The sequence below is a fragment of the Myotis daubentonii genome, chromosome 10 (assembly GCF_963259705.1).
Source record: "Myotis daubentonii chromosome 10, mMyoDau2.1, whole genome shotgun sequence".
Taxonomy (NCBI): Eukaryota; Metazoa; Chordata; class Mammalia; order Chiroptera; family Vespertilionidae; genus Myotis; species Myotis daubentonii.
The window spans coordinates 12546167-12573044 of record NC_081849.1 but is presented as its reverse complement, the minus strand read 5'-3'; the positions used below and the strand labels follow the sequence as shown (position 1 = coordinate 12573044).

General features: G+C 40.6%; 1 protein-coding gene across 6 annotated transcripts in view; it reads right to left on the bottom strand.

Annotated features, from left to right (window-relative positions):
- Positions 1-25726, bottom strand: part of MET (MET proto-oncogene, receptor tyrosine kinase) — a 142042-nt gene extending 116316 nt beyond the window's left edge. For 2 of the 6 annotated variants that reach the window (XM_059711617.1, XM_059711619.1), the window contains exon 1: positions 25217-25545. The gene's annotated coding sequence lies outside the window, so the exon portion shown is untranslated. Of the gene's footprint in view, positions 1-25216; positions 25547-25595 lie in introns of those variants that run through there. The other 4 variants (XM_059711616.1, XM_059711615.1, XM_059711620.1 and 1 more) reach the window with 3 other exon arrangements.
- Between the last annotated feature and the right edge of the window lie 1152 nt (positions 25727-26878).

Here is a 26878-nt window from a genome sequence, read left to right as displayed (position 1 = left end):
CCTTGAATACCATGTCCTTGTCTAGATACTGAAAGATTCACCCTTCAAAAAAAATGTATCGTTCATGGATTTGAAGATAGCAAGGTAAATACTTAAAATTGAAATGTGTAACCTAAATTGAAAAGTGAATGGTTCTACCAGTATGTTGAGAAAGCAAATGTTAAAACATCTATGAGGTATTATCATAAAAAAAGCCTAAACTGACTTTAGAAAGACAAAAAAAAATTGACCATGTCAAAAATATCTTTTGACATTATCTTGAAAATAATTTCTAACAGTAAGTTGGAAGGATGAAGAAATCTTCAGGACTTTTCAGCCCATCCAACTACATGACTACATTTAAATGGTCCAAAATACCCATGAGTCAATCTTATTTCTAATATGTACAGACTAGTTTGCTTCACACTATTCTTCCCCATAGCCCATAAAACCTTCTGGAGAAGAGGTGGGGTGTAGGAGAGAATGTATGGGCTTTGGTGTCAGACATGCTTTGATGCGATGTGAATTGGACTCTACCATTTACATAACTTCTAACTCTATCAACTTCATTTAAAACAGGGATAGTGGTACACATTTTGTGGGCTGGTCATGAAGATAAGAGATAAATTATGAGAGGCATTGACATTCAATTATGTTACATACACTGGCATTCAATAAATGTAGCTACTATACTTATTATTCTAAGTTGTGTTTTAGCCAGTGTTTGCCTACCCTCGTCAAAAATGAGGCACTGGCCCAGGCCACTGGGTGAGCCCACTCAAAATACTTGGTGATTGTTTCATCACCTTAGTCCTCTCATCTACAGATTAAATATTGTTAGTTCTTATTTTCCCACCCTTTGGCTATCTTGTGGTTTTCCTGAAACCCATTTCAAGTGCTTGAAGTCCTTTTTAAATTGTCCTCCAAGGAAAGAGCCATGGTAATGGCTTTCTAGACTTAGAACAAATAAGTAACCAATTATTTTGCCTCTTCAGAGAAGAGTAAACCCATACCCCCACTGAGGTTTAGCAAATAAAGATATAAGATGCCCAGTTAAGTTTAAGTTTCAGATAAATAACAAATAACTCTTCTTAAATAAGTATGTCCCATGAATGTATTTTATGTGATAATCCAATTTGTAAGCAAATGTAGAAAAATAAAGGAACAATCACCCCTTTTACTAACAGAACTTCAATTGAAAAGATTTCCGCCTAACCTATTTATCTGTGGGGGCAGAATAGTATTTTTAAGATTTTTGTAGCACATGCATGTTGCAAAACTACATACACTTGTTTTTGTTTTGATGCTGCATATCAAATTCATGTTGTTTTCAAAGTGATTACCAGGGTAACCTGTTCCTAATAGGTGATTTTGAAAGGGAGTAACGATTCTTTTCTTTTCTCTTTTTTAAAACTAAAAATCAAGAAAAAGATTGTGTGCTTGTGGAGAAAAGCTGTATGGTATATGGCAGCTTATCACTAACCATGAAATTTCTGAAACAATAATATTCCTAGATTGATTTGCATACTTTATTTATAATAAACAAGCTTATTGAAATTCATATGTAGGTGGCTATTGGAGAAAACATGTTAAAAATAAAAAAATAATTTTTATGTCTTATAATTAATGCTTTTAGGGGTTCCTATAAACTCTGATTCTTGATGAGCACATAAATGTTTGTTTCTTTGAACGAGACCTAAATAGTGCTTTTTATTCAGATGTGTATGTAATATTGCATCCCTTTGTCCAACAAACACTTTAATAGTTGAAAATGTCTGAATTATAGGACAAAAAAGCCAAATATGCATTTTCTAGTTGTAACATATGATTGAGATCATTGTCCAACTCTGATGTGGTAAGAGTAAAGATAAAAAACAATAGAATTCCATTATATTCTCAAGCTTATCTATCATAATCTGTTAGTAAATATCTTTAAGATATCTTTAAGAATGGCTGAAAGTATTCAAGTTCCGGGAAAGAAGAATAAATGGACATTGGTTTGATCAGTGTGCATATTGTAAAAAGTCCTATTCAGAAAATATATTGAACTGTCAGAGTCCTGATTGATGGACAAGCTTTTGTCTTATTAATAATTTTTAGGTCAGACAAGAATATTTCACTGCCCTTAAAATTGTGAAGAGTAAATTTTCAATATTAAGACAGTGCTAACATGCTTGGAATCCTATAAAGCTATTTAAACATATTTTCCAGCCTAATGGATAGATGTAATTTTATAGTTCAGATTGTGCAAAAAATGCATACTTGGCTTATTTTGTCCTATTTGTCAATTAGTCCAGGAATACTGAATAACTTGAATCCACAAATCACATCTGAGAAACATCTTTCTAAGTATATAAGTTAAAATAAGCCTAGCAATCTTTTCCAGTTGCATTCAAGTACAGGGTTTGAATAGGTTAAACCTGACTGGAACTGTCCGAATGTGAACCAGTGAAGGGAGACAAGTTGGAGAGGAAGCTGGTACATTACTCATGAATGAATCAGACATTTCCCTCCCTCTGTGTTTGAAAATGCCTTCAGCACAAGGCGTGGTAAATTCCAAATGGGGGAAACTGTGTTCAGGATTGGGTTTGTATAACTGATCAGCCTCTCATGGTATTATCTAAAGCAGAAATCCAATGGCTGCAGAGAAATGCTAATGGTGAGTAGACCCCCATTCTTGTCGCAGTCATTATCATGTAAAAGAAAATCAACTTCCAGGGAAAGAAAGTTAAAGGGGAGAGACATGAGGGTGCCACAGGCCAGGCCCTGACCCTGAAATACAGAGTGGTCGCGCGAGGCAGGTGTTCCCCTGTAACACTACTTTCACTTAGTTCCTAGGGAATGTTTGGATTTTACGTGGCTCACATAACCTGAGAACTTTTCTTTGAAAACAAAGTTTGCAAGTAGACTCTCTGGCAGTGGAATGAACTAAGAACCTTTTTCAAGGTGCATTTTGTCAGTATACAACATTTCCTTTTTAAAGCAAAATAGAAAAAACACACACTCTTAGAAGTCACGAAAATACTGTGAATGGAAAGAATAGCCAAACCTAGTCCTATTTTTTTATAGATGTGGATTCCTCAGGTGAACATAATGCAATTCCAACAGTGTTTGGAGAAAAAATAAAAACATATCAATATGTTTGATCAATAGTAACCAGAGAATAAAGAACCAAACAAAACTTTCTACAAAGATTTTAAATATTTAAATGAACAGAGAATGCCAAGCAAAGTATCCTCGTAAAAACAGAAAAGTAGAAAAATAAGTACGTAAGTACAGAATCCAATTTTTAAAACTCAGTAAACACTCTGGATCCTTGAAAAATCAATAAACCAAAAGGTTAGGACACCTTAAAAACAACTGTGCTCAGGATTGCATTTACATCACTGATCAATTCAAGGAAAAAAAATAACTTAGACAGCTGTGTGTGTGTGTGTGTGTGTGTGTGTAAAAGGTATACGTGTTTGAGAGAGAGAGGGGGAGACAAGTTGGAGAGGAAGCTGGTACATCTGTTCCCTAATGTACCAGAACAAGAGAGAGCAAGTGATTGGAAAAAAAAAACACACAGTACTTTTCAACTATAGGTGTTGCCATATAGTTGTTACTTCGTGCCTCACTGCACTCCAGGTGGTACTGTAAAGGTGGGTACACATGCCTGGAGGAGCAGAGGGAAGAGGCGCTAACTTCGGTGGACAGAGGCAGGGCCAGGGAGTATTTCAGAGTGGAGATATATTCCTTGAGTGGGGACTTGCAAGATAAGGTGAGGTTGCTCAGGTACAGCTGAGGCAGGGGACCAGACACTCTGGGCAGAGGACTTCTGGGAGAATGTGCAGGCTGTCCAGAAAGTTGTAACTAGGACAGAAACAGTGTGGGCTGGGCTGTGAGGGTGGATGAAGCTGGAAGGTTGGGCTGGGGCCACATCACAGCAAGCTGTATATGTCCTGTTGAGAGGTCTGCACCTTATCTGTAGCGGTGAGTTGCTGGGAGGTTTTAAGCAGGAGATGGAAATCAGCATACTTATGTCTATATATTATACAATTTTGTGACTGTGTGAGAATGGATTGGAGCTAGAGGCCAGAAGACATGACGGAAGGTCATTACATCTGCGCAGACAATCAAGGATAAAGATTAAGAACAGAGTGAAGATCTCATTACCCGCAAAGTCCAGAAATCCATCTCTCATGCATCAGTTTTGTGTGTCCAATAGCTATTTAAGACCAAGTTTGACATGCATTTATTTAGACCCTACTATGTGTGAGATGTTTGGGGGTATATCAATAAACAAAACAAACATTCTTGCTCTTATAGAACTTACCTTCTGTCTACGGCCATACCACCCTGAACGCGCCCGATCTCGTCAGAACTTACCTTCTAGCAGGTGCATCCAGACAATAAATTATACATATAACAATTAAGTCAATCATCTATATATATAAAAGGCTAATATGCAAAGTGTTCCCTCGGGAGTTCAATGGCTCACTATGATGTGCGCTGACCACAAGGGGGTGGTGTGGAATGAAGGAAGGCCCTGGCCGGCAGCCAGAAGTCCCTGATCGTCCCTGATTGCTGGCCAGGCCTAGGGACCCTAACTGTGCCCGAATTTTGCGCACCGGGCCTCTAGTGTAGTATAATAGAAGTTGATGAGTGCTACAAGCAAAAATAAAGAGCAGGGCTGGGGGATCAGGCACAGTCAGAGGGAAGATGGTAGGGGAGGTTTGTGGTTTTGAAAAACTGGAAAGGTGACTTATAAGGAGAGGGTAGAAGGACAGGACTTAGCCATCTCAGAAGTGAAAAGAGATTTCTGAGTAGAGACAAGAAGGACCAAACTGAGAGCATGCTCGTTGTGTAATCAGGTATAGCAAAGGGGCCAGTAAACTTGGACTTTGGTAACTGGAAGATGACATCAGAGGACAAAAACAGAGCACGCAGAGCCTGTAGGCCACTGTGAGGCCTGGATTTTTTATTGGAGTAAAGTGGGGAGCCACTTCAGGGTGTTGAGCAAGGGAGCAATTATGATTGAATGGAATCACCGTGAACAAGTGTGGCAGGGAGTTGGCATAAGGCAAAGGTGAAGAAGTGAGGTCAGTCGGGAGGCTGCTGTGGTAGTCCAGGTGAGTGATGGCCTGGGCAAGAAGCAAGGGGTGAATGAGGAGAGGTGGCTGAATTCTGGTTATATTTTGAAGACATGGGTTTGGATATGAGGTGTGTGAGACAAAAAGGAGTCACAAATATTCCAAGGATTTTGGCTTTTTAAATAGGGAGAATGGCTTTGCCAGTTACTGACATGGAGACGCTGGTGTATGGAGCAAGTCTGGCATGGATGTGAAACTAGCAGTAGTTTAGTTCATGTTTGAGATAATTTTTAAGAATCCAAGTGGAGCTGCTGAGTATGCAGTTGGATATTTGAGTCTTAGAGTTAAGGAGACACATCTAGGCTAGAGACTTAAATTAGGAAATTGTCTGCATATCAATGGTATGAAAAATCTTGAACCTGGATGAGACCACCAAATAAAGGAGTGGAGAGAATGAAGAGAGAGGGACTACACATTGGAACGTAGCTAATAGGCTGGGGAGCAGAGGGTGAATGAGACACAGACTAAGAAGCAGTCAGATTCCTTCTGGCACCTTCATCGACTCCCATGAAACTTGCTCTCCTACTCTGTATCCTTCTTGGTGTCCAACATTTCCCACATTTCCAGGACATCATCCTTGACTCTCACCTACAGGTGTTTTAAATACATCTGCTTCCATCCCCACTGCCACCTATAGTTCAGGGCAGTGCCACTTCTGCCTGGATCTCTACAACAGCCTCCTGCCAGTCTTCCCTCGCCATTCTGGCCCCTGATCATCTGTTCCCTGATGTACCAGAGATATCTTTCTAAAATGACAACCTAATTAGATTGTGACATAATCAGAAAGTGACATAATCATGACTTCTCTGTTTAAAAACAATTCAGCTCCTTAGCACAGCTTAAAAGCCAGGCATAATTTGGCCTCTGCCTAACCCTCCAGCCTTGCCTCTTGCCATCACCCCCCTAGAAATCGAGATGGGCACTCCCTGACCTTCTTCTAGTTGTTGAAGCAAGCCATGTGCTCTCCCACTGAGTCTCAGCACGTGTGGCCACCTCTTTATGGAACTCTTGTTCTCACCTTCATGTGCTTAGCTCTTATTGTACTTCATGTCTCATATCTCATGGGACACTTCTTTTAGGATGCCTTCTCTGATGCCTCTCTTGCCCTCTAGTAAGAGATTAGAAACTCTTCATACATCAAATCTGCCTTCCCCTTATCTAGACACATCATGTTGTATTGTAATTTACTTATTTGAGTCTCCCACTACACAGTAAGCTCAGTTTTCAGCCCCTAGTGTAGTGCCATCATATGGCACTTGTTAAATGATGAACAATGAAATGAATACATAAAATAATGATCCTGAACAATGGCTTTGGAGGTAAGGGTACGACAGAAAGGAAGGACAAGACTGGAAAGATAGAAAATAGATAAAATTTATGTGATAATGATTGAACAAAGATTTTGGTTGCAGGTGTGACTGAGGAGACAAGGATGGCTAAAAGATGTGTAAGCTGGGTGTCATAAATGGGAAGGAAAATAGGCAAAGAAAAGTTTTAAAGTAAAAATGATAAGTCAGTTAATAACTCTGAAGTATCTGTTGGTCATGCAAGTGGCAATGTCTATAAGGTAGTTAATAACATTGGCATGGTGGTCCAGAGTAAAGAGGAGTCAGAGATAGCAATCTGTGAACCACTGGTCCATCAGTGTATTTGAAGTCATAGAGGTAAGTGAGATCCCCGATGGGTATGTTCAGTTTGTAGAAAGGAGGGATTCAGACTGAACCCAGAACCTAACCTTTATATCCTAAAAGTAAAAAGTTTGAGTGGCATTTCAGAAAGTTATGAAGAAATTTCAATAAGGGAAGAGCACAGGTTAGTATCAAATTTGAGAGGGTTGAAGTGGGATACAAACAAAAGTATCAGCTATATATGGCAATGAGGAGGTTATTGGTGATTACTGTGAGGTACTCTCTTGGGAATGTGGGACAGAATAAATGAGTTAAGGAATGAATGAGAACAGAGAAAATGACTTAGGCATCTATTTTCAAGAATTCTTTATTAAAAGGATAAGGCAGGATTTCAAGATGCAGCAGAGTAGGTGGGAGCTACACACACTTCCTTCCAGGACCAAAGTGGAATTATAATCATAGTAAAGAACAATCATCCCGAATAGCCAAGTGAAGATGAACTGAAGAGGAGTCTTATCACCGAGGATTTACAGAAGCCAAATCGAGGCTGGTAGGAAGGGCAGAGATGAAAAGGGGGGCTGGCCCAGCTTCCATGGGCAGCTGCTGAGGTTCTGGAGCGATATCTCAGCTGTGGGGGTTCCCCTTGAAGAAGCGTGGGACCTAAACGCCAAGCCAGGTTCCCCAACCCTGAGCACCAGAGCCAGGAAGAGGTCCCTAACATCTGTCTGTGAAAAGCAGCGGGGTTTCTGCCTGCCAGGGAGAGATAGAATCAGCTGGAGAAACAGGCGCCCTCTCAAAGGGCCAACACACAGAATTTCATTTGCAGCCACTCACCCTCAGCTCTGGGGGAGGGAGGGCGAAGCAGACTAGAGTCACATGAGAGGAGTCTGAGGTCTGTGGCTCTGGGGAGAAAGGGGAAAGGACCGCCACGAGGATCGCTGCGCTGAGTCATTTTCTCACACCACAGATGCCATCATTCATGGGCAGGAGCACTTCTCTGCTGCCTCTCTTGCCCTCTCCTGAGAGATTAGAAACTTCCATGTGCTCAGACATCAAAGCTGCTTTCCCTTACCTAGACATTAACACGTGGCCTCAGCATGGGGAAAGCAACTGGCCCATCCTTGGAACTCCCTCTCGCCCCGCCTGGCAAAGCACAGGCCCTGCTGAGGAGCAGCGGCCCTGGCCAGGATGTAGAGCTCTGGGAAGACTGAGAGGGTGCCAGTGCCTGGATTGAGTAGTCTGGCTTTGAGGCAGGAGCCATTTTCCCCACTTTTCTGTGAAGCTGACTAGCACTTCTCCCTCATGGGAGATTCAATCAAACCCCCTCCCAGCTTCTGGCAGACCCAACCTCCGGACTTCGGAGGCCCCACCTGCCCACCCCCTAGTGGCTCTACCTTGCTGAGGTCTGGGCAAAATCTGGGGTAGACTGGGTCTCCTGGCCCTGGGGCAGGACCACGTCTATCACCTTCATTGAAACTTGACTGGCACCTTCCGCTGACAGGAGATCCACTGGCCCCATCTTCCTGACTCCACTAGAGGCTTTTTCAGTGACTGAACCTAACAGGCAGCTGGCAGGAGAAGGAAGGCAGAGGCAGATCTTGGGGTGCCTTGGGACTTTTGCTGAACTGCCCCTGGGTCTAGCGCTAGAAATGCTGGCCTAGATGCACAGCTTGGTCCTTCTCATGCACTGAAGCCCAGCAGAGGCAGCCACAAACTGTGGATTTCTTGTAGTCCCAAACAGGTTGCTGAGGCACAGATAGTGTCTGAGAGTGGTCTACACCAGGGTCCCTCCCAAGAGGCCCCAACACACCCAGTGGCCAGCATCCGACACTGCTGAGGTGAATTCCGCTTCGTGAGGTCAGCACCTACACAGCAGCTCGTATACAGTGGTAGGGGTTGAGTCTCATAATCAGTGAGCCTGAGGATTGATCCCATGCACAAACCAGCCAAATAACAATCAGGACTCAATCATAATAGGAGGATCCACATAATCCACATAACAGACATTACTAGAGCAGCCAGCTCAGAAGATCAGGGAGGCTGGCACTCGTTTCTACAGGATACCTACTACAAAAGGCCACCCCACGAAAACTGGGAGTCATAGCAGACCTATCCAATACATAGAAAAAAATACAAAGAGGCAGCCAAAATGAGGAGACAAAGAAAAAGTCCCCAAAGAAAAGAACAAGAGACTGTTCCAGAAAAAAAAAAGCTCAATAAAATGGAGGCAGATATATAGTTCCAAGTAATGGTTACAAGGATGCTCAAAGAACTCAGTAAGAACTACACCAGCATGTGAACAGACATAGAAAACTTAAAAAGGGCAATCAAAAATAAAGAATACAATATCTGAAGTCAAGAATATATTGAAAGTAGTAAAAAGAGGATTAAATCAGCAATATGGAAGACAAGGTTAAAAAACATCCAATCAGAGCAGCAAAAAGAAAAAAATTAAAAAGAATGAGAATAGGTCCTAGCCAGTGTGGCTCAATAGTTAGGTATTGGCCTGCACACCAAATGGTAGCAGGTTCAATATCCAGTCAAAGGAGTTACCTAGGTTGCAGTTTTGATCATGAACCCTGGTTGGGGTGGGTGTGGGAGGCAATAAAAAATAAAGAATACACTATCTGAAGTTCCCCCTCCTTCTCTCCCTCTCTCCACACCCCCTTCCTTCCACTCTCTAAAATCAATGGAAAAAATATCCTTGGGTAAGGATTAACAAAAAAACAACAACAAAGAATGGGGATGATTTAAGGGACCTTTGGGACAACATGAAGTGTAACAACATTCACATCATAGATTACAAGAGAGAGGAGAGAGAGAGCAATGGATCGAGAATCTATTTGAAGAAACAATGAGTGAAAAATCTCCATAACCTGGTGAATGAAAAAGACACAAAAGTCCAGGAATTACAGAGAGGCCCAAACAAGATGATTCCAAAGAGACCCCTATCAAGACACACCATAGTTAGAATGGCAAATGCTACAGACTAAGTGACAATCTCAAGAACAGCAAGAGAAAGACAGTTACCTACAAGGGAGCTTGCATAAGACAGCTGATTTCTCAACAGAAACATTTCAGGCCAGAAGGGACTGCCATGAAAAGTGATGAAAAGCATGGACCTACAACCAAAACTACTCTACCCAGCAAGGCTACCAATTTTAAAACTGAAAGGGAAATAAAGAGTTTCCCCAGACAAGAAAAAGCTAAAGGATTTTTTTTTTTTACTACCAAACCAGTGTTACAAGAAGCAGAAGAACATTGCTAAAAGAATATAATTGCAATAAATACATACCTATCAACAATCACTTTAAATGTAAATGGCATAAATACTCCAATCAAAAGACATAGGGGAGTTGAATGAATAAGAAACAAGACCCGTATACATGCTGTCTACAAAATATTCACCATAGAATGGAAGATTCACACAGATTAAAAGTAAAAAGATGGAAAAAGACATTTCATCCAAATGGAAATGAAAGAAAAAGCTGGGGTAGCAATGCTTTATATCTGACAAAAGAGACTTTAAAAGAGAGAATACACTAAGAGACAAAGAAGGACACTACGTAATGTCACAGGGAAAAATCCAACAAGAGAATATAACCCTTATAAACATTTATGTAACCAACAGAAGGCACATAAATATGTAAAGTGAATATTGACAGACATGAAGGGAGAGATTGACAGTAATACAGTTGTAGTAGGGGGTTTTAACACCCCATTGACATCAACGGATAGATCTTCCAGAGAAAAATTAACAAGGAAAAATGATGGCCTTAACTGACACAGTAGATTAGATGGATTTTATTGATATCTTCAGAGTATTTCACCCCAAAGCAGCAGAATATACTTTCTTTTCAAGTGCATATGGAACATTTTCTATGATAGACCACATGTAAGGACAAAAAACAAGTCTTAATAAATTTAAGAAGACAGAAATCATATCAAGCATATTTTGGACCATAATGGCATGAAACTAGAAATCAATCACAAGAAAACAGTGAAAAAATAAACAAAAACAAGACATGGAGACTAAATAACATGTTACTAGACAATTAATAGGTTAACAATGAGATCAAGGATGAAATCAAAAGTTACCTTGAAACACGTAATAATGAGAACACAATAACCCTAAATCTATAAAACACAGTGAGAGCAGTCCTAAGAGGTAAATTCATAGCATTACAGACCTACATTAAGAAACAAGGAAAATCTCAAATAAATGATTTAACTTTATCATTAAAGGTACTAGAAAAAGAACTAACAAAGCCCAAAGTGAGTAGAAGGAAGAAAATAATAAAGATCAGAGCAGAAGTAAACAAAATAGAGTCTAAAAAAAGTTCAAACAATCAATGAAACCAAGAGCTGGTTCTTTGAACAGATAAACAAGATTGAGAAACCTTTCATCAAATTCATCAAGAAAAAAAGAGAGAACACCCAAATAAATAAAATCAGAAATGAAAGAGAAGAAGTAACCACAGATACTAAAGAAATAGCAAGAATTTTAGGAAAATATTATGAACAACAAATTGGACAATCTGTATGAAATGGATAAATTCCTAGAAATATACAATCTTCCAAAACCGAATCAGGAAGAATCAGAGAATCTGAATAGACAGATTATAACTAGTGAACTTGAAGCAGTAATCAAAATACTCCCAACAAAAAAAAGTCCTTGATCAGATGGCATCACAGGTGAATTTCACCAAACATTCAAAGAAGAACTAACAACTATTCTTCTCAAACTATTCAAAAAAAAATTCAAGAGGAGGAAAGACTCCCAAGTTCACTTTACGAGGCCAGCATTATCCTAATTCCATAATGCAATAAAGACACTACAAAGAAAGAAAATTAAAGGCCAGTATCACTGATGAACACAGATGCTAAAATCTTCAACAAAATATTAGCAAAGGGGATCCACCAATACATTAAAAAGGTCGTATACCACAGTCAAGTGGAATTTATTCTGAGGATGCAAGGTTGATACAATATACAAAACAATAAATGTGATACACCACATAAACAAAATGAAGGATAAAAACTATATGATGATATCAAAATATGCAGAAAAAACATTTGATGAAACCCAGCACCCATTTATGATAAAAACTCTCAGCAAACTGGGAATAGAGAAAACATACCTCAAACTAATAAAGGCTATATATGACAAACCCACAGCCAACATCACACTCAATGGGAAAAATCTACAAGCCTTTCCTTTAAGATCTGGGACAAGATAGGGATGTCCACTTTCACCACTCTGGCTCAACATAGTACTGGAAGTCCAAGCTACAATAAGTTAGAGATGAAGATATAAAAGGCATTCAAACTGGAAAAGAAGAAGAATTGTCATTATTTGCAGAGGACATGATACTGTGTATAGATAGCCCGAAAGATTCCACCAAAAAACTACTGGAACTGATTAATGAATTCAGTAAAGTAGCAGGATACAAAATAAATATCCAGAAGTTAGCTGCATTTTCATATACTAGTAATTAACTATCAGAAAGGGAAAGTAAGAAAACAGTCCTATTTACAATTGCTTCAAAAAATAATAAAGTAACTAGGAAAAATATTTAACCAAAGATGTAAAAGACCTGTCCTTGGAAAATTATAAGACACGGAAGAAAATACAAATATATGGAAGCATATACTATGTTCATGGTTAGGAAGAATTAACATCATTAATACGTCCATACTACCCAAAGGAATCTACAGATTCAACATAGTTCCTATCACAATACCATTGGCATATTTCACAGAACTAGAACAAATATTCAAAAATTTATATGGGACTAAAAAAGACCCCAAATAGTCTCAGCAACCTTGAGATAAATGAACAAAGTAGGAGGAATCACGCTGCCTGATCTCAAACTACTACAAAGGCATAGTAATCAAAACAGCATGATACTGGCATAAAAACAGACATATAGATGAATGGAACAGAATAGAGAGCCCAGAAATAAACCCATGCCTTTATAGTCAGTTACTATTTGACAAAGGAGTCAAAAACATACAATGGGATAAAGATAGTCTCTTCAATAAATGGTGTTGGGAAAACTGGACAGATATGTGCAAAAAAATGAAAGTAGACCACCTTCTTATACCATACACAAGAATAAACTCAAAATGGATTAAAGACTTCCATGTTAGACTTGTAACCATAAAAATCCTAGAAGAAAACATAGGCAGAAAAATACCGAAAATTTCTCATAGCAATATTTTGTGTGAGGTACTGTCTTGGGCAAGGGAAACACAAGGAGTTGCCTCAAAAAATTAAAAGTGGAAGTGCCTTATGACCCAGTGATTCCACTTCTGGGAATATATCCAAAGAAACCCTAAACACTAATTCAAGAAATATACGCACCCCCATGTTCATTGCAGCAGTATTTATAATGGCCAAGATTTGGAAGAAGCCCAAGTGCCCATCAGTAGATGAGTGGATAAAAAAAGCTGCGGTACATGGAATACTACTCAGCTGTAAAAGAAAAAAAGCGGGGGGGGACCTTACCTTTTGCATCAGCACGGATGGACCTGGAGAGTATTATGCTAAGTGAAATAAGCCAGTCAGAGATAGACAAGTACCATATAACTTCACTTATGAATGTGGAATAAAATGAACAAAAGACACTAACAAAGTGGAGAGAGACTCATGGATACAGAGAACAGACCACCTGTCAGAAGAGAGGTGATTGGGAGCTAGGTGAGAAGGGTGAACGGGATTAAGCGAAGAAAAAAAGACTCATGAACACAAACAACAGTATGGTGATTTCCAGAGGGAAGGGAGGGTGGGGGAAGGTAGAAAAAGGTAAAGGGGAAATAAATGATGATGGAAGGAGACTTGACTTGGGCTGATAAACACACAATACAATATGCAGATGATGTGTTGTAGAATTATATACCTGAAACCTATGTAGTTTTATTAACCAATGTCATCCCCATAAATTCAAAGAAATATAAAAAACAACAAACAAAAGGATAAGGCAGAATTAGGAGTGAATATTTAAGGTAATTGGGTATTAAGGATCCTATTAGGATATTGGACATCTGTGTGTTCTTTCTATAAGAAGAAGTTGAGTAAGGGATGAATGAACAAAGGTGAGAGATATTTTAAAAGATGGGAAGGTTTTGGGAGGAAAGTGGGATAGATGGAGCATGAGGGAAAGAGTGGGATCAAGATGATTGGTTGAAAACACCATTTTGTCACTTGAGACAGAAGCAGAGAGGTAATAATGAGTGACATGGAGCTACTTTGGCTGTTTAGTTTCTAAACCAGAGGTGGGGAACCTTTTTTTTCTGCCCCAGGCCATCTGGATATTTATAACATCATTTGAGGGCCACACAAAATTATCAACTTAAAAATCAGCCTGCTATATTTGGTCAAATATTTAATTAACTCACCTCTAATGCCGTGGCAGGGCCAGACCAGATGATTTTGGGGCCCTCGGTTGTTCCCCACCCCTGCTAAGCCATAAAGAAAGATATTATACTGAAAATAAGAGGAGCCAAAGAGCTTCAAGAGCTTGAGAGAATGGCGAAAGTTGGCAATTATTGTAATGGGAAGAGAGAAAATGGAAAAGGACCAGAACAAGAACACAAGTTCGACTGAGGTACAACTCATTCTAATGCCCATTCTCATTGAGTGTCTAAGCCATCGGCAAGACAGGTGTGAGGATGAAACGGATCCATAAACATGACCTCAGTAGTGAAGTCCTTGTGTTGTTTATATAATCCCACAGATCCATAAGCCTTTATTAAGAGGAAATGTCAGCATTTGATTGTTTTTATTTCAAAACCATTTTTATTGAAATCTGCAAGGAATTAACTTCAGGGAAAAGAAAAACATACTGAGACAGATAGCCTGCTCTCTTTTTAACAGAACCAACAGTCTAAAGATTCTAAACAAATGAATCAGATATGTTGGTAATCTAGCTTTGAAAATTAAAACCCATTTAGGAATTGTGAGAGTCTTGATCCTAAATACCAGTTTAGTTATTCACTCAGACTCTTTAGTAACATTTGGAAAGTAATTAATCAACTTATGACACAAGATTCAAGGGCTGCCACCTTTCATTGTTGTTAATGAAACTGTATGGGGTTTTATCTGCACTTATCTGGTAATTGAAAACAATTTTTTCTGTAACCTCTTTGAAGACCCAAAGAATAGTTAAAATCATTGGACCTTATCTACAGATTTCACTGCACGAGTACGTGTTACTGAGGCTGAAAGAGAATTTAGAAATATCTTAATTCAGACATGAGAGAAAGTTAATTTTTGAAAAGTCCAAAATGCACATTCATTTCTGTTAGGGCAAAGTTGTTTTCAGTAGAACTTAAAATATTGATTGCACTGTTTTACACCCAATTTAAAAAATAGGTAGGGGTTGTCCTGGCTGGTGTGACTCAATTGGTTGAGCGTCATTCCATGCACCAAAGGGTCACTGTTCTGATTCTAGTCAGGGCACATGTCCAGGTTGTGGGTTCAGACCCCAGTGCGGGAGGCAGCCTATCGATGGTCCTCTCTCACATCGATGTTTCTCTCTCTCTCTTCCTCTCCCTTCTTCTCTTTCTAAAATCAATTTAAAAACCTTAAAAAAAAAAAAAAACAACAACAACCCAGCTATGGTAATATTTTAAGCCAAAAGGCTCACGAGGGCCCTAAATGATTCTATTTGTCTGCTGTTTTTGTCGTAACTAGGCAGTAGTTGGACCACGAGCTCACTTTGGCCAGGATAACCATCAGTAGGAGCTAGAGCAGCCGTGGGCAAACTACGGCCCGCGGGCCGGATCCGGCCCATTTGAAATGAATAAAACTATTGAACAAAAAGACCATACCCTTTTATGTAATGATGTTTACTTTGAATTTATATTAGTTCACACAAACACTCCATCCATGCTTTTGTTCCGGCCCTCCGGTCCAGTTTAAGAACCCATTGTGGCCCTCGAGTCAAAAAGTTTGCCCACCCCTGAGCTAGAGGGATTCTGCCTGAAAGTGAGGCCAGAGTCAGGTGACAGATGCTCACCTAAGTCTCTCAGAGGAGCAGCAATAAGACAAGAAGTGAAGGCAGGTCCTAATATGAGCTTTCCTCAAATCTTTAGACCATTGTCTGAGTTCATGTTTGGAACATGACAAATGCAATTCCTATACACACTCCAGCATGAACTCTGTATATTCAAGGCCCAAAGAAATGTCCTCAAGATAATATCCAAAAGAAAAGCTAATATACCTCTACAACAGATGATATCCCAATGGACAGTAATTGTGGATACAGTGTTTAGGGACATAACTTTTGTAATAGATGCATTATAATCACTGATATGCTAGGAAATTTTAGTCATGAAAATGATGTAAAAACAGTTACAAGTTTGTTTGCTTTTTCTTTTAATACAATGATTTCTTCTGAAACATAGACTTTCATTTAGAGTGTTTGTAAGTAACTAATAGAGGGCTTAGGACATACCTCTGACATTCAGACTAAAAGTTATTCCTGCTTCTGCTAAATATTCCTGGTAGCTGAGGGTAGGGTAAACTAAGAGGCCTGATTTAGGAGTGGGTAGATTATGGTATAGCTTCTCCCAGAATCAAACTACCTGTGACAGAGTTGGAGGAAGTTCAGACTTTGCTTATTGTGTGCCCTACTATTTTCCTGTGAGCTTCCCTTGATTCTGTACTCAGCTTTTTTCCTATTTGTAAGGCAGCAATCTGATTCCTAATGGGACACTCTATTCATGACTTCCAATGCACCCAAGCCCATGACCCTACAGCACATCCACTTACCTCTCTCCTCCCTTAACCCATAAAAACCTCTAGGTCTTCTACTTAGTTATTTATTTTCTGTATCTGTGACATGAGAGTTATCACAAAAATTTTCTTAAATTGAACTACATATTTCCAAATGTACTAGTATAAATATAGAGGCATTTGACTGCTAATTTATCAAATTGTGAGACCTTTTAAATGGAGTTAAGAATAATCATATATAATAAAAGGCTAATATGCAAATTGACCAAACTGCAGAACGACCTGTTGCTATGACATGCACGGACCACCAGGGGGCAGATGCTGAATGTAGGAGCTGCCTCCTGGTGGTCAGTGCACTCCCACAGGGGGAGTGCTGCTCAGCCAGAAGACAGGCTCACAACTGGCGAGCGCAGCGGCGGTGGCAGGAGCCTCTCCTGCCTCTGCGGCAGTGCTAAGGATGTCCAGCTGATGGCTTAGGCCCGGGGAGTGGGCCTAAGCCATCAGTCGGACATCCCCTGAGGGCTCCTGGACTGTGAGAGGGTGCAGACCAGGCTGAGGGACCCCCCACCCCCACCCCTCAGTGCATGAATTTTGTGTACCGGGCCTCTAGTTTAGTTATAAATGTATACAAACACATTAATATATAATTATTATTGGTCCTCTGGTTAACCATTGAAACAAAACTTAAGCAGGTCAAAACTACATAATAGCTCGGCCAGTGCTGCTCAGTGGTTGAGTGTTGACTTATGAACCAGGAGGTCATGGTTCAATTCCCAGTCAGGGCACATGCCTGGGTTGCAGGCTTGATCCATAGTAGGGGATCTTTCATCATTGATGTTTCTATTTCCCTCTCTCCCTCTCCCTTCCTCTCTGAAATCAATAAAAATAGATTTTTTAAAAAATCAAACAAAACAAACCTAAAACTATATAAATAAGTTACTCCTTATACAGTGCAATCTATAATTAAATTTCAAAACAAGCTTTAATGTGGATATATGTATTTGGCAACCTTCAGGTTCACTTAAGAGAATCTCCATTTCAAAACCATAATAACACAATTTTCCTTTCTTTCCCCACCAAGATATAAGAAATTGCCAAATTCTGGTACCTCAATGTCACACAGATACAAGACACTTTTGATCAGGGAAAGTTTTCTGGGGAACAAATGTGATACATTGTTAGAAATTCATAATATAATAACAAGATCTCAAGGTACATGTTTCAGTACTGCGCCTCCTAAATTCATTCTTTCTTTGAGACAGAAGGGGTTGCTGTTTCCATAGCTTTAATACTCTAGTCATGTACTTTTCAACTGTACTTAAAGTTACATATTTGGGCTGAATCCCTATGGGAAGTAAGTTACCAGAAAGCACAGACTCACAAACAGGAAATATAACTAGAGTAAGAAGGTGTTGTTCTCCACACAATAGAGTTCAAAGATGTGTCATTCACGTAATTTGGAGCAAGCCCCAACACCACTATTATTGTTCAATGTCCCTTATGACAACTTAGGATTAAAGCATCACGTTTTCTAAGCCGGTTTGAACTTGCTGCTCTTGCTTATAGATACAAATAACCTGCCCCTTTCTGTGCATAGTTTTCAATCAGTAAGCATGTCAAGGTGAAAAGAAGGATAGCAGGAACTGTAAAAGTATTGTGGGGGCGGGGGGAGAGTCAATTTTCAGAAAGCATATGGTAAAACGGAATACTTAATCAAATCAGCCTAGAATTCCTTCCTATTTTCAGCACTTTTTTTGCAAAAGCGGTTGCTTCATGGTACAGAATGCATTTCAATAAGTGTCATACATTGAGTTAGATGGCATATTTTAAAAATTTGTCGAACCAGGTCACTGGCTCAGAATAGATTCCATTCTAAGACATGGCAGATGGATATTGATATTGAACAGAAAGATTGACATTAGCTGGAAGGTTCTGGCAGAAGAAAATGTCATTCATTTAACATTCAACAACATATTTACTGAGTACCTTCTGTGTGCCAGTATAAACTTATAATAAATATTTGGACTTTTTAAATATATATATGTAATATTTTATATTACAATAGAAAGAGGAGTTGTGCCAAAATAATGTCCTCGGGGTTAGTAAGGATTATAACGGAATAAGACTGGTCTTTAAAAATACTTATATTTTTTACATTGCATCAGAAAAATGCATTAGTACTCATTCAAACATCCATTCCGTCATGGTTGCAGGATTTTAGATTTCAGATTTTCGACGACCCTTAGTAAAAAACCAACTTCCTATTTTTCTGGAACAAAGGGGGCCTTAACATGGCTTCAAAGATTTCTTAGACATCAAAGAGCTTAGAGAGACATACAGTTTATAGATAATGATTTAGGATTTAGTGAATAAAAAACACATGGATTAAATTTCTTTTAAAAGACCCTTAGGTTTACTTTTTAAGAACTAAAATGTTGGTCTAAACACGTTAGTCTCGAGCAAAGCCCAGATTGATTTTTAAAGATAGAGTTGTCTTATGGACCTAAAACTTGGCTGGGTTTTCCTTTCACACATGATCAGGCCTCAAAAGGAGGCAACCTGCCTTCTGCTAACCAAATTACTCCACTTCTCTTTCTCTGACTTGTGAAAACTGCATTATTTCAAAGGCCTCCAGCTTTGAATGCTCTTCTTGATATTAAATAAAATACTAAAAACCAAAACCATCTCATGGTCTTACTGAACAACTGGAGCACTTTTAATTCCTCCAAGTCAATTATTTCCTCTGTTTTAACATACAACTTTAAAATTGGACCTGAGGTTCTAGGTGCTGTCTCAGATTTCCAACTACTGAAGAATAAAATATCATTTCACAGTAGGAAAAGGCCACTGATCTTAATATGTGTACTGCTTCATGACATATTATTATATTTGCATTAAAATAGTAGGAAGAAATACAGTACATAATCTTCCGGTCTCACACAGTGGCCTTCCGGAAGGCCACTAGCCTGGGTATTTCAAGTTCTTAGAACCAAAGGAAACAAGTTAGTGCACAACCTGTGAGCTTTTACTCTTTTGGAAAAATAGATTGCAACACACATCTGATGGCTTTTAAGGGCCCTTGAAACCAACACAGTGTGCGTTTTGAATTTCAATGGTAGAGAAATAACAATTGGCGAAGTTCAGGGAGATCTAAACAAAACAAAATAAAATAAAATACAAAACAAGAAAGTGCCAGTATTCCAAAGAGAGGATTTATTCTGAATGAGAACTTGGAAATGAAATATGAAATGTACATATAAAGTTATGATGAATTTAGGTTTCAGAAAATGATTGCTTTGGTTCAACAATGAAATCGCTAGATAGCCCTCTAGTTTAGACTTATATATATAGCTTGATAGAAAGTGTGGTGGGCTGATGAGTTTAGAAAAAATAAGTATGTGCCAATATATAAAATTTAAAGTATCTTTTTCTTTTTAAATTGCTAAACTAATGTTCCAGAGAGGGGAAAAAAAAACAGAACTACAGAAGATAAAACACTTTGCAGAAGTGGTCCTGGGGCTCTTTGGGCAAGTATGCTGCTGAAGGTCACACAGCACCTCTAGGTCACACAGGGGATCACTTGGCAGGTATAGTCATGGCCAAGATTGCAAACAGGACCACCAGGAGCCAAAGCTGGCCCACAGACATTTTGTCTCTCTAGCCGCACAGTTTTAAACATGCTGAGTTAACATTTAAATATTGAGAGATTTCTAGCTTCTCCTGAAAATTTGAAAGACAGCACCACACGCCACACACTGGGCCTCATGGCAATGCTGATGATACCAAGCAGTCGCTGCCCTCTTAGGGCTTTTTCTGAGCAGATTGTCCTTCCCTAGTGAAGGGATTAGCTTTACCATTTAGGTTAGCTGTTTGCAAATCTTGATACAGGATACAGACAGCGTATGAGGAAGAAGGAAGAAAAGATGATGGGAATCCAACACAGTGGCTTAACACTGGAAAGGGGCAAGGAAGGTAAGAGAAAAAGGAAAGAAAGGAGTGCACAGCAGACAGAAACTGCATGCTATAAAATGTACCCCCCCCCCCCCCCCGCTGTCTCCAGGTGTATACTACGGAGGGGGACCCATGACAAAGATTTGGGTTTTGCTCTCAACAAATCCCTTCGGGCCAAGCTCATAGTGTGGAAAACAAGAAGGAAAATTGTCCAAGTGGAGCAATATCCCTGATCAAGGATGGGACCAGGCAAATGGAGGAGAATACCATGGGTTCTCTTCTTCCAGACCCCATAAACCAAGGGATGTGGGCCACAACTTCATCTTCATTTTGAGACTGTAGTGAACTATGGCAGGCACTGCCCAGGTACTTCCCGTAAAGAACCAGAGGCACCATGGACAGCTGTGCCGGTTGTGGACTGCGTAATGCCAGACAAAACAAAATGAGAATGGCACTCCTGAGGAATGCAGAGTAGAAGCCCTGCCCCAGATCTCCACCTGGGTTGTTCTTTCATCTCCTTCGGGGTCTAGCCTTTGAAGTAAGGCCTCCTCTGATCGCACTACTGAATTTTTCAATCACCACCCAATTTCCCCTTATTCCCCTCCACCACTTTATGCTTCCTTATAGTTCTTATCATCACCCCTATACAATGCGTTTTATTTATTGTTTGCCTTCCTAAATATAGAACAGAACATCATGAGGTCGGAGAATTTTGTCTCTTTTATTCTCTGCTGCATTGCCAGAATCTCAAGTTATGCCTAGTAGGTGCACAAGAAATTATCCATAATGACTAAATCCTCACTCACTTTCTTGGAGTACAGGAATTAGCTTTCACTAGAACCTGTGATTCTCTGACCACATTTTATAATTGCTCTGGCCATATTTTATAATAATCCTTTGTTATATTTGGAGAAATACATTTTCAAATCCTATGGACCATTATATCATTTATATGGCTCATAAGCTCTTATATAACTTCTATGGAACCTATAGCTATTACAGAAATCAAAAACAACAGGAGTATCCTCCATAACATACTTGCAGAAATTCACATAATCACAGAAGAAATATGTATACCTGGGTATGTGATTAGCCAGTTAACTGCTTCTTTTTTTATTTTAAATTGTGCTGTGTTTACACCTCCTGCTATAAAGGCCAGATGTATGATTTTTCTCTCAGTTACATTTTACAGCTTATAAAAATACTTTTTCATTTTGTCCTTGAAAAGCAAAGTAATCAGATTTTACCGAATGTTTTTACTGAAACAAATTCCAAGGAGAATATAGAGTTAAACACAACTGAGGAGATATCTGAGAATGGGCTTTCTAATAGAAGGGTAGATGATAAAATTATTCACAACTCTTAATATGATACTAGGAGAATGCCCCACACATGTGAACAAAGCTTTTCTTGGTATGCTTTACTACAGAAAGAGAAAGCAAGAAAAAAAAAAACTGGAGGAAGAGAAGGTGAGAAAACCCCTAGAGACTAGAAATGTATATTCACCATTCATCACTAACCTAAGGAACCCAACCTATTTCTGTGGAAATGCTTCAAAAAGTTAACCTTCATGGATGACTGGGCGGATGCTGTATGGTGATATTAAGACAGCCATGGGAGCGAGGCTCTTGCACAGTTTTGTTGCCTATTATATGGGGGAGTTAAGATATTGTCTACCTTGTAAGGTTGCTGCACTATCAGAAAGATGATATGCTCAGAAACAGCTTGAAAATGTTAAGGGGTCTTTAAGTTCCAATCTTTTGACTAAAAACTAAAATTGCATTTAATAGCAAACAGGATGATTTCTAACAATGTCATTCTCATGTGATATCCCCTCAATAATTATGGATCTTGGTTCCATTTTGTGTGTTATTTATCTGTATGCCTAGATTGTAAACTCTTATAGGGACAGAGATTTAATTTCTTCTTTTAAAAAAAATGTTTTGAGTTTTAGAGAGAGAGGGAGGGAGAGGAACAGAGAGATAGAAACATCGATAAGAAAGAAACATCATTCACTGGCTGCCTCCTGTACACCCCCCACTGGGGATCAAGCCCCCAACCTAGGCATGTGCCCAGACTGGGAATCGAACCAGTGACCTCTTGGTTCACGGGTCGATGCTCAATCACTGAGCAACATCAGCTGGGCCTCATTTCTTCCTTTTTAAAAAATGTTCCAAACACATATGATGCTCTAAATACCGTTCTTAGCTGTTTTTAGAAATGTGGGCCTGGCAGCAACTTGGCCCGCTAACTCAAGTGATGCTGAACTGACAGTAGTCAGTATATTTATCATTTATTACTAAGAGGTGACTATTTATTTTGCACTGAGCAAAGCCCATAAAGAAATTATGTCCTGAGGGCTAGAATCAAAGACAACAGTTTCAACATCCACCAGTGAGGTAAACTTCCTGGCACTTGAGTTTCTGTACATTTTCTCCCCTTAAGGCGGCACAATGAGGAAATTTGGTATGCCATGAACAAACACAGCAGCTCCAGGAAAATATTAGGGATGCTGGGAAAAAGAAAACATAGATGTTCTGGTGAGAAGTATTAAACCTAATGACAGTGATAAAGAAACCATGAAAATGGGGAAATGGGGCATCCAAGGGCTTGGAAGCACCTCTGACCAAAAGCGGGGGGGGGGGGGGGGGGCGGGAAGGGATGAGGAGGAAAGGGGCAGAAGGACACGAGCTGCCCTGAATGCGTAGGAAGCTATGCACTCATTATAGGTGTGTCACCATAGGCATCGGTGCAGCCACCACTGTGTGTCCTGACAGGCTGCCAGGCTTTTTGAGTTATTCGCTTTATCTGGACATAACCACATTTGAAAACAAGTTTATTTGAGGTTACTGTATAGATTTGTAAAAGAAAAATTAGACTAATGCTATTTTGGACTTAAAAAAAAAAAAAGAACAACAGCCGAGAAAATTGATTGCTGAAATGTATTTCTTAGTTTAATCTTCATTAAAACAAATTTTAAAAATTTCAGATTATAGTGGAACATATGCTTAGACGGCCTTAAAATGAATTTGTAAGATGGGTATTTTTCCTGCTTAGAAAAGTGTCATTTTTTTCATTGTAGGTTTAAAAGTCATGAAGATACCAGTTATGCGCTTTCATAATGACTGGCTGTGGTTAATCTTGTACATCTTTATCATTCAGATAAACTAATCTTTATCCTTCATCCACTAATTCTGAAGGCACATCTAATGTAAATCCCTATTGTGATGTATTAAGAACAAAGCAGTCTTTGAAAGAGCAGTAGTCAGCAGACCATTTTATATATATACCATAAATTACATTCAGTTAAAATAAAGCTATTTTTAGGTTAATAACTATAGGCTTACGCACTGTTAAGTGTGAAACATGACAAGAATTTTAAAAACAACAGTATATTTTATAGGCACTCAGACATATTTTTGGTACTATAAAAATTTCTTATGAGGGATGTAAACCTCACCTGTGTTATTCAGCAATTCCAAAAGAATGGACACAGAATACACTCAGACTTGTAGTATATGGTTGGAACCAACCCACCTCACTTCTGTTCCATTATGGAAGTTTACATGTTAAAACAAAGCCCAATCCACTTAGAGCTAGAAAGGAAAGCTTTGTACCTGTAAATAACCCAAGCAACACTTACAGTTTCCATAAAGGCACAATTTATGTCCCAGTAGCACAGAGAAACATGATGTACATTACTTTCAGATCATCTTCATGCAGAAAAAAGTCATTAATCAGCTATAATAGTTTAGCTGTAAAAGAATATAATGTTTCTCTGAATCCATTTGCATGTGTCTGGCTGACGGAAACAACAGAATAAACCTCTACCCAACTCTACAATATGTGAACAGTCTTCTTAAAATTCAGGAGCGGGTCCAGATAGTATATAATCTCTCCAGTGTCAGTTTATACAATCCTATCATATTCCCTGGCCATCTTAATTTGGCAATTAAAATATCCCGATTATTTTGACTAAGAAAGTTGACAATATTTCATTCTACCCAGCGCTCCTTTGAACACAAAAGTGTGATAAGATAAAATAAATTGGGCAACTATTTATGCATGAGCCACTGGAATCCTCTTCAACTGCCAAATTTGTAAACGGCTCTTTTGAAATAGAAAGGTATGAAACGGGAAACCGTACTTTGTTGTAAATTCTGCACTGGCAATAGTCAGTGAAAAGACTTCCATTTGTGCTTTAATTCTTAGGCCAGTACTAGCCAGCCGATCCGACCTCTGGTTATAATCTGTTTACCTAATAAGACAGATGCCCTCCACAGCGCCCCAGCAAAGAGCTAAGGTACAATTGAAAATGATGGATCACAAGTCCTGTGTATTTGCCAGAAATGAAGAATTCAGCCCTTCACAGAAACATCAGTCCCTTGGAAGGACCCTCAGGTAGTACAGTTAAAGCAGGGCTAAGAGCAAGGAAACCTATGGGCTCCAACCTTGACAGTAGCTTCACCTTGGGACATGGTGGCCAGATCCCTTGTCTAGGGCTGAGTCAGATCGCAGCCCTGAAACTTGGCCATACACAGACATACATCACTCTCCTACCCCAGCGCCTCTGAGTCATACAGGTGGCCGCCCGCAGCGAACCCCTGAAACGGAAAAGCCTCCATCTAGTTTCGACCTCCCCCCTGACCACATCCCTTGTTCCAGAAGCCCCTGAACCCTCGCCTACCCCTCTGGATCAGCAGTCAGGTCCCTTAGGGAACAAAGAGACAGAGGCGCTGGGGCGCGGGGTGGGGTGCGGGATCTGAAGGCGGTGGTAGTTTTACCTTGAGGCGCCCAGGAACCGGCGGCGGCGAAGTCAGTCGCGCAGGGACCACCCGCGCGCCCCGCGCCTCCTCGAAGCGAGTCAGCTGTCGTCCCGCGTCCGGCTCGCGCCCTCCGCTGGGCTCCGCATCTGGTCACAAAGCGCCAGGCGAGGGCCCGGGTCACCTGCGGCCCGATCCCGCGAGCGTCCGACCCGCCGGCGGCGGCGCGCTCCCCGCCCCTTCCCACCCGCGCGCTGATCGGCTGGTGACTCAGCCGCGAACCGGCGCGCGCGGCCCGAGGCGGCCCCGGGCGCGTCCCGGCGGGAGGCACGGCCCCCCCACCCGCCCCAGGAGCTCGGCCTCCTGCCCGCCCCAGCACGTGTTCGTCTGTCTGGCGTACCGTCCGTCCGCCTCGTCCGCCGGTGCCGGGAGCGAAGAGGTGCTGACGGGCACCACTCCGAGGGGGAATCGGCTCCCGCCCTTCCTGCCTCCCGCGCGCCGCGCCTGGCCCCGCGGGGGTCGCGTTTCCTCCCCGCTGCCCCCGCCCGCGACAAGGTGAAACTTTTTAGGTGAAGTTTCCTCGCCCCGTGCGCTCTCTCCTCCCAAGCTGGGGCAGTTGGAAGTCAGCACCGCGGCACACAAGCGGCACCCAGTCTCCCCCTTCTGGCGCTCGCGGGGCGAGCGTCCCCGGGCGCGCACACCCCGGGCCCCCCGCGCGCGCACAGCCCGCGCGCTGCGGGAGGGAAGAGCGCGGGGCTCTCTCTGCCTCTCCCACGTCTTGGGTAGCTGCCGGGCACCGACTCTGGCAGAGAAAGATTTGGGCACCACGTAAACAAGGAGCTCATTGTCAGAGACAGAGGTAGGAGTGGATGGACTGACTGTCCAATGATTCCATTATGCAGCGATTATCCCCTGCTATAACTCGGATTTCTGGAAGGAAGAACAACACAGGAGTTTAACCCCGAGGAAACCTCAGTTTCCTTAACTTTTTTTTTTTCATAGCAGGAAACAGGCTGATTAAATAACTAGGCAAACATCAATGAACAAGCAAAAGAGAACAAAAGTGTAATTCTTGAATGTTGAGGTCCTATGATTTGAAAAAAGGGGTTGAGGGCTTGTGTAGTTGTAATGAGGATAGTGTTAGGATAACTTTATATCCCACATGCCTGGATATAAGAATTGACATTAACTTTCAGGAGAAAATAAAACAGTCACAGGTAAGGGCATCTGAGGAACAGCAGTGCCTGTTAGGACTCAGCATTCTCTTTTCCAACTCTCCTTAAGGGCTTGTTCAGATAATATTCACAGTTGGGGGGCAATTTACTATGCAGGTTCGGGAATTATTTACTACAGGTTGGAAAATAGAAAAGTCTAGTAAGAATAGTTAGCGTTTTCCTGAGAGCTTACTATGTGCCAGACACTTTGCCAGGGACTCTACACAAAGTAATTTCAGTCCTCAAACGTGATTGCCTCATGATTCCTCGATTTTATGGAAGGGGACAGTTCCCTGCTTAATAGTACAGCCCTGCGTTGAAGCATTTTGCAAATGATGAAACGGAGTGCCGAGAGGGTCACACAGCTGTTGGTAAGATCAGAGAGGTTAGAACCCAGCTCAAATCCCAGTCAGGTGTTCCTCACACCATGCCAAGAGGTTGGCAAGGCTGACTAAGCAACACACTCCTA